The sequence below is a fragment of the Solenopsis invicta genome, chromosome 16 (assembly GCF_016802725.1).
Source record: "Solenopsis invicta isolate M01_SB chromosome 16, UNIL_Sinv_3.0, whole genome shotgun sequence".
Taxonomy (NCBI): Eukaryota; Metazoa; Arthropoda; class Insecta; order Hymenoptera; family Formicidae; genus Solenopsis; species Solenopsis invicta.
This window is the reverse complement of record NC_052679.1, coordinates 8990373-9004620: the sequence shown is the minus strand read 5'-3', so window position 1 is coordinate 9004620 and position 14248 is coordinate 8990373. Positions and strand designations below refer to the sequence as shown.

At 29.6% G+C, this 14248-nt stretch overlaps 1 protein-coding gene across 3 annotated transcripts in view; it reads right to left on the bottom strand.

Moving 5' to 3' along the window:
• LOC105198542 (band 3 anion exchange protein) overlaps positions 1 to 9760 on the bottom strand; it is a 103764-nt gene extending 94004 nt beyond the window's left edge. For 2 of the 3 annotated variants that reach the window (XM_011165277.3, XM_011165278.3), the window contains exon 1: positions 9147 to 9760. The gene's annotated coding sequence lies outside the window, so the exon portion shown is untranslated. The remainder of the gene's footprint in view (positions 1 to 9146) is intronic. The other variant, XM_011165279.3, reaches the window with a different exon arrangement.
• Positions 9761 to 14248: the final 4488 nt, after the last annotated feature.

Sequence of the window (14248 nt, the reverse complement as noted above, 5' to 3'; positions counted from 1 at the left end):
GACCACTTTGTTATATAGCTTCCATCCATGGTAAAAAATAGATAGTATTCGATAGAAAAAATCCTGTCGTTTTAAATATGGACTTTGATTCGTAAATTTACAAATGTGAATCGTTTTGTATCATTTTCTCTTATTTTCTATCAGAAATTTATAAAAATGTATTTTGCTTTAAGTTCTTGACTGTGATGACTGATTTGTTTAAGGCCATAGCACACAAAAAACTTAAGCTGTAAAACTTGGGCAGTAAACGAATCAGCCAATCACAGTCGAGAGAATGTAAGGCCATAACATGATTAAGCAATGACAAATCTAACATGTTGATTTTCTTACTGGTTCAGTTTTTCTGTGTGCCATGGCCCTTAGAGCTACCGCACACACTTTACGTAACCGTAAGACTTTTATCAATTACAGTCGACAATTGTCAAAAATGTAAGATCATTATTTTTAAACTCTGTTTTAATTATTACGGATATGGAAAGTGTATGCAGCAACCCCTTAATGGGTTTAATGTCATGATACAGACGCTTTGTAATTAACAGACAGAATTTGCGCTTGTACTCGTATAGAGCATTCAAAGTACATATCTGCACATATTGACCTTTTTAATATTGCATTATTATTATTATTTTGTGTGTGTGTGTGTGTGTGTGTGTGTGTGTGTGTGTGTGTGTGTATCGTTTTAGTTTACAAAGTGACTTTTCTCTACTTTCCTATAAGCGTTACAATATTCCTAGAATATTAGAGAAAAAGAGAAGGTTGTGGAATACCATTTTGTTTTTTGACAATAATTCAGTAAATATTAATGCGACACAATTCAACACTAGTTTATTAGCCATAGAGTTCTACCAATCATCCTATACTATAGATAGAAATTCGTCGAGTATATAGAACAAACGTAATTTACAATTTAGAAGAGAGAAAAAAGGATACGCTTATGGAATAGCAGGGGATTCGTAAAATATTAACAAATATAACCCATATACATATAAAAAATATTTTTCAAATAGTCCTTATTACATTATATTTAATATAATATATTTCTTATATCTATTTAATTATTATAAATATTATATTATAAATAATTTATTATAAACATGCTCCCAGAAGGCTAATAAGAGTCAAGGCACAGTTACAAAGGCGCAACAACTAGTTAAAACTATCTTTTTTTTATTGGATAAAAAATCACGAACATTTTAACTCTCTTTGGAGTCATTCTCCAGCGTACAGTCGTGTTCATTATACGAAGGTCATTCAATAAGTAAAGAGACAAATGCTCTTATTTTAAAACTGTTCAATGAAGATCTACCATTTTTTCAGTGGTATTGGTTGGCAATCTTGGGATGAGCTCTGACCAGTAGTTCGATTATTTTATGTCAACATAACCTAAAAATCTTCAGTTCAACATAGCAAGTCCACTAGAAGATTGCACCTTAGAAGAGCAGCGCTCTATCATCTTAGATTTTTAGTCGTAGAAAATGTACGTCCAACTGAAATGCTTTCTATTTCTTAAACTAAGTCTATCGATCCTCGATTCCAACGAGGAACCAGAAACTTTGACTAGATGTCCACTTCGTGGTTTGTCACCCACATTTGTTCGGCTACTTTTATATGTGTGTGTGTGTGTGTGTGTGTGTGTGTGCGTGTGCGTGTGCGTGTGCGTGTGCGTGTGTGTGTGTGTGTGTACATACACACATACACACATACATATATACTTATTTATTTATAATTATAATTATTTTTAATAATATATTATTTATAGTAAATAAATAGATAGAAAAAATATTACATTGTATTAAATATAACGTATTACAAACTATTTTAAAAATATTTCTTCCATTATATATTTTTCAATATGTTTCTATATATTTAAATATTGTATTATAATGATTTTTGTATTATTCCAAAATCTTTATAAAATATTTCTATAAAATTTACATTACATATTCCTTGAAAACACATAATAAAAATGGAAAAAAAAGTTAGGACAACATCACACCCTATTCCCAAGCAGTCACCCATCCAAGCACTAACCATGCCCAACGCTGCTTGACTTCAATAATCAAACGAGAACTGGTAAGTTAAACTTTTTTTTTTTTAGTGTTTATTGAAAATTTTGAACAGTATTATATGGTGCATATTCCAATAAACAAGAATCTTCTTATTGACAGTTAGTCTTAATCTAGGTTGAACAGCCTAAAAAGACTCTCGCGGCCGTATACCGTATTCACTTATATGTTAATTGGTTGATCGTGAATTATCAGATAATTTTATATCTAATTAATATCGCAGACATCGTTTTCTGGTGAAAAAATAACGTAAAAATACCGGCTGTTTTTATAGTTTTGATGTATAAAAATAAATAGGGATTAAAATTCTAAAACTTAAACAAAAATAACTATGCTAAGAAACAATTAGAAACGGATAACACTGAAGTAATACATATGTAGGATTATTTTATACTAATAAAGGAAATCGGTGGGGTTACAATCCTTCTTCTATTTTTGTAAGACCTGTCTTCGGTGCTCTGAAACCGAATTGGGGACAAGGACTACTTTTTTGATGTATAAAAATCATGTTTTAACCTAATACGATTACGCCACATGCTATTGCTTATAACGAAAGAAATTGACGCTTTATATCTGACGAATTCATAATAATGAGGCTTAAAGTTAATTGTACAGCTTATTATTCAGCCACCAATATTTTTCCTTTTTTTATGAGAAATGTCTTTAAAATCTTTTTCTGGTATCGCAGTATTATATTTTAAGAGCGCATTATTATTTATATAGTACTATCACACTTGGGTTGGTATGTAAAGCGTTTTTAATAGTTTTATACCCATTCTCATCCAGATATAAAAATGCCTCAGGTGGAACATATCCTGAGTTTAATCTTCTTATTATATATTGTGGATCTGGAAACGCTATAGGAAATATCATGCTGTTATTTAGTATTTTTGCTGAGTATACAAAATTGTTTCTAATGAACTTGATTATGAAGTTGTCAATTCTGGGTATATTAGCTAGATTGTAGATTGTCTTATTACTTATCGTTAGATATTTTTGAAAATTGAAATCTGCAGATCTGTATTTTCCGAAGCAAGCATAGATGCATTTTCTTTCAAAAACTCTGATTTGTTCCATCATGGTAGCGTTAATGTTGTACCAAATTTGGCAACCTTATGTAATGATTGGTCTAACTATAAGCTGATAACAGATTAATTTGATTTTACTGTTTAAAATTTTTGAATAGAAGAGCCTGCCGTGACTCATAAATACTCCTCTAGCTTTATTCAATTGCGTTATAATGCGTATTAAACAGGAGTTTTTCATCTAGCCATATGCCAAGGTATCTTACTATTTTCTTATGAATGATTTCTGTATTTCCTATAGCACTTTCCTTAAGCCTGAATGATTATTGTTGTGGAATAAGATATTTTGCTGTTGTGATCAAGGGCTTAAATAGAATAAATTCCCATTTGCCTGTGTTCACTTTTAGCTTCCATGTGTGGTAATAGCTAAATAGTTTTTCTATTGCCTTTTGAAATTTCTTTTGGATAATATTTGGTGAATAGCCTATGTTGTACACTATTAGGTCATCGGCAAAAGCCAAAAGTGAACACTATGTGTTGTGTGGTCTGAATAGTCTTAAGATATCGCTAGTATACATATTAAATAATATTAGTGAGTTAATAGTACCTTGTTGAAGTCCGTTCTTAATTTTAAAAGTTTTTAATGATTTTTCATCATTATGGAACATGAAAAAAAATCTATTGTTGATCATGTTCGACATGAGCTTAATTAATTCTAGCGGAAAATTTTTAATTTTTAATTTGAAGATTAGCCCATCAAACCAAACGTGTCGAAAGCTTTTTCAAGGTCGATAAGGCACGCTCCTAAACATTTATCGTCATTCAGCGCCCAGAATGTATCTGATACTAGTTTGTTAATTGCGTGTAGCGTTGAATGTCTGACTCTAAAGCCATATTGATTTTCTGGTATATTATTTACTGAACAGAAATATATTATTGCATCGTTAATAATCATTTCATATACTTTCTCCAGGTTTGGCAGTAAGCTAATCGGTCTGTAGAGGAGAAGGAACTGATCTTATCCTTTTTAAGGATTGCTATAGTTTTTGCTTCTTTCCATTTTTGTGGAAAATACATATTGTTTAACATATTGTTGAACAGTATTATAATCAGATTAATAACTCTAATAGGAATGTGTTTGAGAACTATAGTGAGTATAATGTCATGACCTGATGATTTTTTGTTATTAAGTTTCTTGAATTTTTTTATGAGACTAAAATTATTAGTGAAAAAGCGTGCATTATCATTTTCTTTAGAAAAATCCGCTGTGTTACCTGTGTATCAAATTGTGTAACTGTGTTTTGTCTAAGCCTATCATCTAATGCTGCTTTTATAATTATATTCACCTCTCTCTCTATTATGGTATTTAATCTGTTGTTCCTAGGTCGTTATTCTGCTCATTTATGAGAGCAAAATGAGCTCCAAGCACGTCTAATTTGCACAGTGGGTCTTGAATTAGTATATTTCCTGAGTTATTTCTGATAATCTCATTGTCTTTAATATTAGCTTTTTAGATTAACTTGATGTTATCATTTTAGATTTCTAACGTAGGTAAATTAAATAATTTTTTATTTCTAAAAATCTTATTAATCTGTGGAAACTTTTGTGCTGCGTCGGCGTGAGCAATTGTTTTTATTCCGTTTTCCCAATAATCGTTCATCGATCTGATCTCTTTTTTTATTTCATCCCTTAGACTGTTAAGCATTGTCTTGAGCTCTGTCATTTCTTTACTATGCAAGTTTTTTTTTACATCTACGTATTTATGAGAGAATAAAATTTTTATCTTTCTGTAGTTTATTGATTTTTGCGTTAATATATTTGTCCGTTGAATTTTGTTTAATTTTTGGGATGGATAGGGAACATACATTCTGTATGTTTTTCTATAGAAAAAATATCTATAGTTCTGAATGTGTTTTTTGAAACAGGTATTGCATATACGGAATGGGGTTCTCCTTATATGACTTTTATAATTTTTAATAAGGTAATGAACATACGTATTAAAAATTATAAAAGTTGTATAAGGAGAACTCCATTCCGTATATGCAATACTTGTTTCAAAAAACACATTCAGAACTATAGACATTTCTATAGTATTCTAAAGTAAATTTGCGGCAGAGATCTCTGTTGTTTTAATACTATTTTGCATTTATATACAATATAAATACGTAGCTTATAATATAATATAAATACGTAGCTCTTCCTTTTGAAGCCTCTAATGAAATAGAGGCTTCGGTCCAAGATATTGTCTCTGGAACCGGAATAATATGCAAATCACAGATTTTGCGACTGTATACTTGCACTCTCCCAGCGCGAGAGGGTAAGTTAAACGTGATATGAACGTTGCCCGAGTACCTTCCTTAATTCAGACTGGTTTTCGTGAGTTTTGTAATAAATCGCTTTTAAAATTAATTTTTTATATGATAAATAAAATAATTCTTTGTACAATAAATAATATAAAAGTTCGGAATCGATTACTTAAAGTACATGAACAGAAAATTATTTCACATTATCTTTTTTTCATTATAACCTAGATAGCACAAAATATTTAGAAAATATTGATTAAGAAATTTTAAATATGTATGCATATAAATATTTTGTACATATTTTTCTGTCCGGAAAATATATAATATCATAAAAGGCATTTTTATAAAAAAAACAAATTAATGACCTTTCATAGATTTTACACACAAATAAGTGCCACAAAATAATTTATAAACATTTTATATAAATATATTTTATTTAAAAAATTTTTTCAAATAATCTTTTTGGCTTAAAAAATGTTTTAAATAAAAAACTCAAAGTTTTTTAAAATAATTCCTGTGCTTCTAATAAACATTATACAACGTCTATATAAGATTCTATTTATAATAAGATTGTAATTCGCAGGAAAGAGATGCACATGGCAGACGGCCATATTCCACAATTACATTCTACATATACCATGACTTTATTTGTCGAATTCATATACACACATTACGGCATACATTAAATTCAATAATGTTATTTGAGATTCAAATTTAAGACCTTCAATTAAGTTAGACTAAAGTTAAAAAATAAAAATGTAACATACTTCTCAAAATTACGTAAATATACACCTGTTAAAATTTCTGCTACAAATAATACTGAAATTCAGCTGTTATAAAAAAAAATACAGCGAATACTAATGACCAATAATTATCCTACAATGTCTAAATAGACTAAAATAAAATATTTTTAACAGTTATTCTTAGAATTTCTGCTACAAATAATACTGAAATTCAGCTGTTATAAAAAAAAATACAGCGAATACTAATGACCAATAATTATCCTACAATGTCTAAATAGACTAAAATAAAATATTTTTAACAGTTATTCTTAGAATTCTCCCCTCCCCCTTCTCTCTCTCTCTCTCTCTCAACGTGAATTCAACAAGATATCATGATATTTCACCCCAAATATATTTCCACAACCGCCATCCTTCTTCTATACAAATATTATTAAAAATTAACCCTTACCTTTTAACGTGTTTTTTGATATCCGTTAACTGTAAAGGGGACTCATTAATGTCCAATATAGTTTTCTCAATAGATTAAGTGATTCAAAAAATATTAAAAAATTCATGTAACTTCCAACTATTCTAAATAAAGAATTTATACATTATTTAAGATATCTATTTGTTTAAATATTTTATTTTTGTAAATATGTAAACCAAAATGTATGGTAGCGATACGTTCAAAAATTCGTAACTTTTGAACAAATTAATGAAATTTAATACATTAATACTAAAAAATAAACTTTAAGGTTCATATTTTTATAAGAAAAATATGCCAACAAATTTTTTTAATTTAATTGCTTAAGTTTAGAACATAAAATCTTACAATTTTGAAACTTATAAGAATAAACGTTTGTCATGAAAAAATAATATTTGACTTTAAAAACTTTATTTTTATTCAAAATTTACAATTTCATATCGTCCTCACTATTGTCTTCTCCAAAATATGTATCATTTCGAATACGAAGGTTGTCTTAGTATCTCTTTGGCAAAGCAATTTGCTATTTTTTTTCAAGATAAAACTGACAATGAGTAAAAATTTTTTGGTTTTGTATATATATATATATATATATATATATATATATATATATATATATGTTTTATTTGTAAAAATAATTAACAAACACAAAAAAATCATTTTACTTGTACTACAAATATTCGTTATTTATGAACTGGAGTCTATTTTGTTCGCGCTCGACTTTCATTGTTTATTATTCAGCGACAGAATAATGCATTTTGCCAGACTTTTATGGGCACCTTTCTCTATCCTACAGGTTTTTTCAAGAGCGGAATGGCATGCTCATACTCATTTATTTTCAAGAAATTTATAATTTTAAAAATTGCCTGGACAAACATGACCTTTCTTTCCAGAATTGAGAATTAAAATAATATTAAAATAATATTTCAAGAATATTATTCCGAGAATATATTTTTTATTATTATGAGAATATTTTATTAATGTTTGTCCGCTTTATATAATATTCGTAATACATTTTTTTAATATCTGTGCAATATTATGAAAATGTCCTACAAATATTATTTTGTTGAAAGATTAATATGAATTATTATGCATAAAATATTCATAATTTTTATAATTATTACATTTAAGTTATAATATTCTTGATAACTTCAAATATTGAAGTAAATAAGATTATTTACTTCTCATGTAATGTTCATATAATATTCATATAATATTATATTATCAGTAGTGGACATATAACCACTTTTTATTACTATTAAATAATATTTCATTTAATATCAGTTAATATTATTTAATATTAAATAATGTTGTAGCGTTTATAGGATTATTATCACATTTAAATCATTATTATATAGACACTTTATTTTCAATTTCTCCATATTAACATTTATCATTATTATAAAGAAAATATTTTTATACTACAAATTAATGTTTTCATTGCTTAAATTTTGTTTATTATTTTAAAGTTCGTAATACTAAAAACTCTTTTGTTAAAAATATATATGAAGGAAAAATGTTACGTAACTTTCCTCCGTCTCTGGAAAACCTTAAGGCCATCATACGTAAAAAGTTTTAGAATATAATCGTAAAACCGTAAGAGAATATCAACTAATTATAGTAGAACATTTTAAAATGTAAGATCGCACTTTTGATTATGACTAATTGATTTGCTCACAGCCTTACGATTACAATGCAATAAATTACTTAATATCATTATATATCTGACTTCCTTTATCTTAAAAAGACAAGCGCTATCAAAAATTAATTCCATCTTTTTTCTCACCCATATAAAATTTCATCTGATCAATATAAATTAGAGACGTAAAAAATTTTTAAATGCAAAGATCTTCCGTTAATTTTTTTTTTTTTTTAGTCAGAGTGTGATGCGGACTGTGGTAATTCATCGAGATGCCGACGTAGAGCACGGTACCGACCAGTGTTGTCAAGTTGGAAAATATTTTGGGTTTTGTTTATTATCACGAAAGGAGAGGCGGAGGGAATCAAGCCCTGCCTGCAGCAAAGGAACCAAGCACATCACGTGACGTGTTAACTAGTCGCACGTTACATCGCAGCAACGTTTCAACTGGTTCGAAACGTGGACTGGCACGTAACTAGTATAACAGCCAAATTTCTGATGGCAAAAATGATGGACCAATTTTGAGAAGTAAAGATTGACTTTTACTTATGTACACAAAATACAGACGAAATGTATAGTTATATTTGTTAAAATATGATTAATTAAAAACATTCCAATTATTTGGTTACGTCCCAGCGACGTACAAAAGACGTATCATATTTTCTGCGACTTTGCGACCAAAACAGCATGTATCTGTTTCGTCCAGTGCAAACAGGGGAGAATTTTGTAGAGGAAAATATAAAGATATCTATTACTTTTGAGGAATCGTATTAATTTATAATAATACATCAACTTTTAATTACAATTATGATAAACATTTATAACTTGACACTGGTACCGAGTCTTCATTCGGCCTCGCCGACGACGTTAACGTCCGATGAGATCCAGGCGCGCACGATCTACGTACCTAAGTTCCGAATCGATCGTTCAACGCGCACCACTCGCGCGGACAGCAGCGTGGCCGCACGAGCCGCTCCTCCGCCTTTCTGACTCCTCTCTTCTGCGCGCTTCGCTCAACGCGTTCTTCCGGCCGGTCTGCTTTCACGACGACGCTGGACGACGCCGCGACGACAAGGAAGACAACGGATGGCACGCGCGGATATTTACGTTATTTCACGTTACGTTTGTGTTGCTCGCGATGAAAGCAATGACGCGCGACGATCATGCGCGCAAGAGCAGCGCCGTTGGCAAACTAACGGCCGGTCGCGACGCGATCCGGAACGGGCTTCCCCTGGGAAACAACGTCCATCTCGCTCGCTCGCTCGTTCGCTCGCTCGCTCGCTCGCACGCTTGCCGCGTTCTCCCCGACCGGAGAAACGAGGCGAGTGAGAGAAAGGAGTTAGCAGGAATTGAATTTCTGTGACCGGCCGGCCGGCCGGCCGGCCGACCAATCGCGTACGAGTCGACCCGGGTCGTCTCGAGGAACGAATTTACTCGCTCGTGCGTCGACGCCGTCGCGTTGTTTTTCCAATTGGTGGTGCACCAGTGTAGAATTTTAAGATATTTTTGGCCAACTGACTCGTGTTTAAAATCATATTTTATATAATTTTAAACATATGACATTATTGCAAATATTTTATTTATGATAATTTTAGATGACAATTTATAATAACTTAATTATCAATAAATTAAAAAAAAAACTATAATATTTTGCGTTTACTCAGCAACTAGTTAGATAATTAAAAATTAAATAATAAAGTTCAAATCAACTTTTAATTTAACTCACAGGGGGAAACCCAAGCTTTAATATCAGATTTTGCCAAACTTGAAATATGTGATAATATATCCTTCACACTAGTACACCAGTATAGTAAATAATAACTGTTGCATAGTATAATAACTATAATAACTATGCGCAATAGTTTACAAGAAATTATTATTTAAAGTTTACTGTAAGTGTACTGCCTATTATACATAGCTGATAGAGGTCATTACATTAAATATAGGCTGCGTTCCGAAATTCATTGCCAGAACTGAAAATCTAATCCTAATAGCACACTTTATCCAAAGGATGTCCCAAGGACATCTTTAGGACATTCCACAGATATCCATAGATTTGTGCTATATGGGTAATTTACGTTGTTACATAGAGCCGAGCGAGTAAGGCTGATGGCAGAGAACAAGACGTAAGCGCTTAAGTCTGACAATAGTCTGATAATATTTAGTTATTAAGATCATATATTAACTTATTAAGATAATATATTAATATTACTCACCTCGTCTCTCCCACGCATTTATTAGATAAGACATCCAACACAATATTTCTTACGTCTTTACGTTTTTCTCTACCTTACCCTACGTCACGTCAAGTCAGACTTAAGCGCTTACGTCTCACTCTCTGCCATCAGCCTAAGGCGATAAACAAACAAAAAATGAATGAATAAAATTGAATCGACAGATTCATATAAGTTTGTTCGCGTCGCATGCTCGAACATACTCCAACATACTCTAACTCTAATGCATTTGCGGCAAATGTATTGGACCACGTTGGAATATATTGGAGCATGCGACGCGAACAAACCTAGCTATATTGTGAAATTGTGTGTGAAATTGTTGTCGTCGAATACCTTATTCGCTTGTCTATGTTTAATGTACGATAATGACCTCTATCGGTTTGACATAATAGGCACACAGTAAACTTTAAACGATAAATTGCGTATTGGTAACATTGTAGTTATACTGTGTACTAGTGTGAGAGAAATATTATAATATATTTCAAGTTTGACAAAATATGTGATATTAAAGTTTGGATCTCCTTTCGTCAGTTAATTTTATAAATAATGTAAATTTTTATTTCAACTAGTTAGTCTTTTAAAACACATAAACTTTAATAATTTTTAATTTTTTATTTTTTGGGCATGAAGGAATTTTATAAACGCTTTTGAAGCATTAATAGGTATTACATATTCCGACATATTCATGATTGTGTTTTAATCCGATGAATATGCGGCACACAGTTCAAATAAGCCGAAAATTGTATAAAGTTAAAAATTATTATTCAGCACTAAAAGAACCTCTATGACTGACATAGGCCTGCTAATCTTATGTTTGACATAAACTTTAATTTCTCAACTTTTTTCTCAAGTTAAAAATTTATATACGCATATGAAAGAAAAAAATACATTCCCATATAAAAAATAAAATTTTTGTTATTTTATACACTTAATTTATACATAAAATATTAAATTTGTTTGATAATTCATATTATAAATGTTTTCTGTAATCTAATTTAAAAAATCGTGACTTTTTAATTAAATAATGTTAATTTTTAATGTTAATATTAAAGTATTATGTTAATATTAAATTAATATTAAACTATTAGTTTTGAAAATTAACTTTTAATTTAATTTATAATAATTTAATCTTAATGTAATTTTTAATTAACTCAGTTTTTTGTTCATATATAATTTTAACTAAATTAATTTTATAAGTCATTAACTTTAATTTAATTTAATTTAAAAAAATATTAACTTATTCTAATATTAACCTAATTCTAATATTTAATGATTTTTTAAATTTAAACAAAGCTAATCAGTATATATATTCAATTTTTAACCAAGATTTTTGCGATTTTTACACCATGCAACGTCTCCTTTCCTCTATGTATTTTTACTTGATAAATTTCGAACCTTTCTCCTTTTTCATATTCTTACTTTTTCCCAACTAATAGATATCAGTTCGTGGAATATATAATATTCAGATCTTCTTCAATCTTTAAGAAAATTAAATATTTATAAATACAAGTTTTCTTAAAAAGATATCTGGATATTTTTGGATGGAGAATATTCTTATGTTTTTAAAAGTATATTCTATCTTTGATATCTTAATAATATTCTTCAAGGTTATTTCCGTATATAGAATAGAATATTCTATGCATGATTTTTGACATATAATTATTTTTCTACGAGACATTTAAATATCTAAAAAATTAAATTTAAAGAATATTCTATAAAACATACATAATATTATTTAATTATGAATTATGAACATTAAATCACAGAGAAAATTTACATTCTTATAGCAATATTAGAATATTCATTTTAAACATTTGCGTAGGAAGAGTTATAAAATATACAGGATCTTTTATATACTATATAGAATTTTTTCTGTATGCAGGCTGGGTTTCTTTCTCTATGTTCTGATAAAAAAAGTTTAACAATTTTTCACAATTTAAATTTAAAATATTTACAAAAATACCTTTACCTGTTCCATATTTTATAAGTTTTTTGTGATAAAAAAATCCTTTAAATATTCCATAACATTTTTAACAATTTTTATATATTATAAAAATAAATTAAATTTATAAAAATTATAAATTTTTTCAATATTAAAAAAAAATGTTTCTACTCGTATTACAAAATGTGAGAAATAAAAATTTATATTATATAAAAATTGCGAAAAACTTTGATATTTGAATAAAAATTTAAAAATATTATGTAAAGTATTTTAAATTTTCATTATTCTTATATATAATATTGTCCATTTTCTCTATATATGCTTTCAATACTCTAATATTACTGTCTTATTATTTTTTTTCCTTTGCATTATGTTTCTGTTTTTTCAGAAGTTCTATTCATACAAAAAGAGTGTGCACTTATATCCTCAAGACAAAATGCTGCTATTATGTTTAATTTATTCAACGTTTGATAGTCGCAATGTGGATGTGTGTTGTAACAAAATATACGATAAATACTCCAAGAATATGTTTATTGCAAATTATTTTGTGGATGACGAAAACTTGCACGCGTGAAAATCCGAACCACTGTAGATATTGATTTTTTTCGGTTACTCCCCGTATGGTGCTGCTGACAATGAAGATAAGGAAACGCACTACATCAGCGCACACATGCGTACACCCGTATGCAGAATATTTTTCTGTGGAACGGAGGGGATGTCTATTGTCGAGCATACTATTTATCACACTTCAGAACTTCGTAGCACTTTCTCAGATTTTGTCCGAACAACGTTTGTGACGCGACGCGATTGCAAGCTGTCATGTCGTTTCGATAACATTCCAACGTGTAAATATTAGTGTTCTTAGCTTAGAAAAATTCCCAGAAATTTTTAGAAAAAAACGATTTTTTCCGGATCTGTTGTTTGCTATTTCTTTCAAACTCTCTCGAGTTTGTTCCTTTAAGATAGTTATCTTTGTCTTCTTCATCTATAGTTTTAAAACTTTTTTCACATTTAAAAACTATTAATGCCTTTTATCAATGTAGATTAACTTAGATCTCAGTTTAATTAATTTACTCTTTATCTTTTTCCAATTCGTAGAACTAAAGAAAGATAATGAGTAAATTTAAACTGAAATCAAAGTTAATCTGCGTTGGTAGAAATAGGCATAAATAATTCGCTGTCATTATTACAGTTATATTTTTCAGTAAAAAAAAACGAGTTTTTTCTCAATTTTACTTTTCCAGAAAATTAAGATCTCTAATGCCTTATTATCACAGTCATATTTTTATATTTTTCGGAGATACACTGGTTTTTTTCTTGTTTCTCTGGAAATTAAAACTACTTAAGAGTATTCTTAATCAGTCTTTTTTCATATTTTCCAAAAAAGCTGGGTATTGTTTTCGATTTCATTTTTCCAAAAAATCCAGAACATTAGATAAATACGTGTACACTATTTTCTTCGAGGCGGACAGCACGAATTGGGTCGGTCGTGGAAGACCCGAGAAGTCGCGTTTCCCCCGCGTGGAGAGGTTTTAATGAATATACATCGCACGCGCGAATCCGTTTGTCCTATTTTTTTCCACTCGTCATCTTACGCTATCAGCCGGTATATGTAGATTAGCGGATGGCGTATACTGCCGATCACATATGCATGCGATTTGCAACAAGTATTCCGAGTGCTTCCATTTTGTAAGCTGCATATGCATTTATGCAAACTTCGGGATCAACGTAACGGTGCGTCATACAACGCGACTTTTATATCGTCCGAGGAAACAACTCCGATTATATTTTCTGCACAATAATGTTCCGAAAAGTTTGCCGCAAATTTTATTT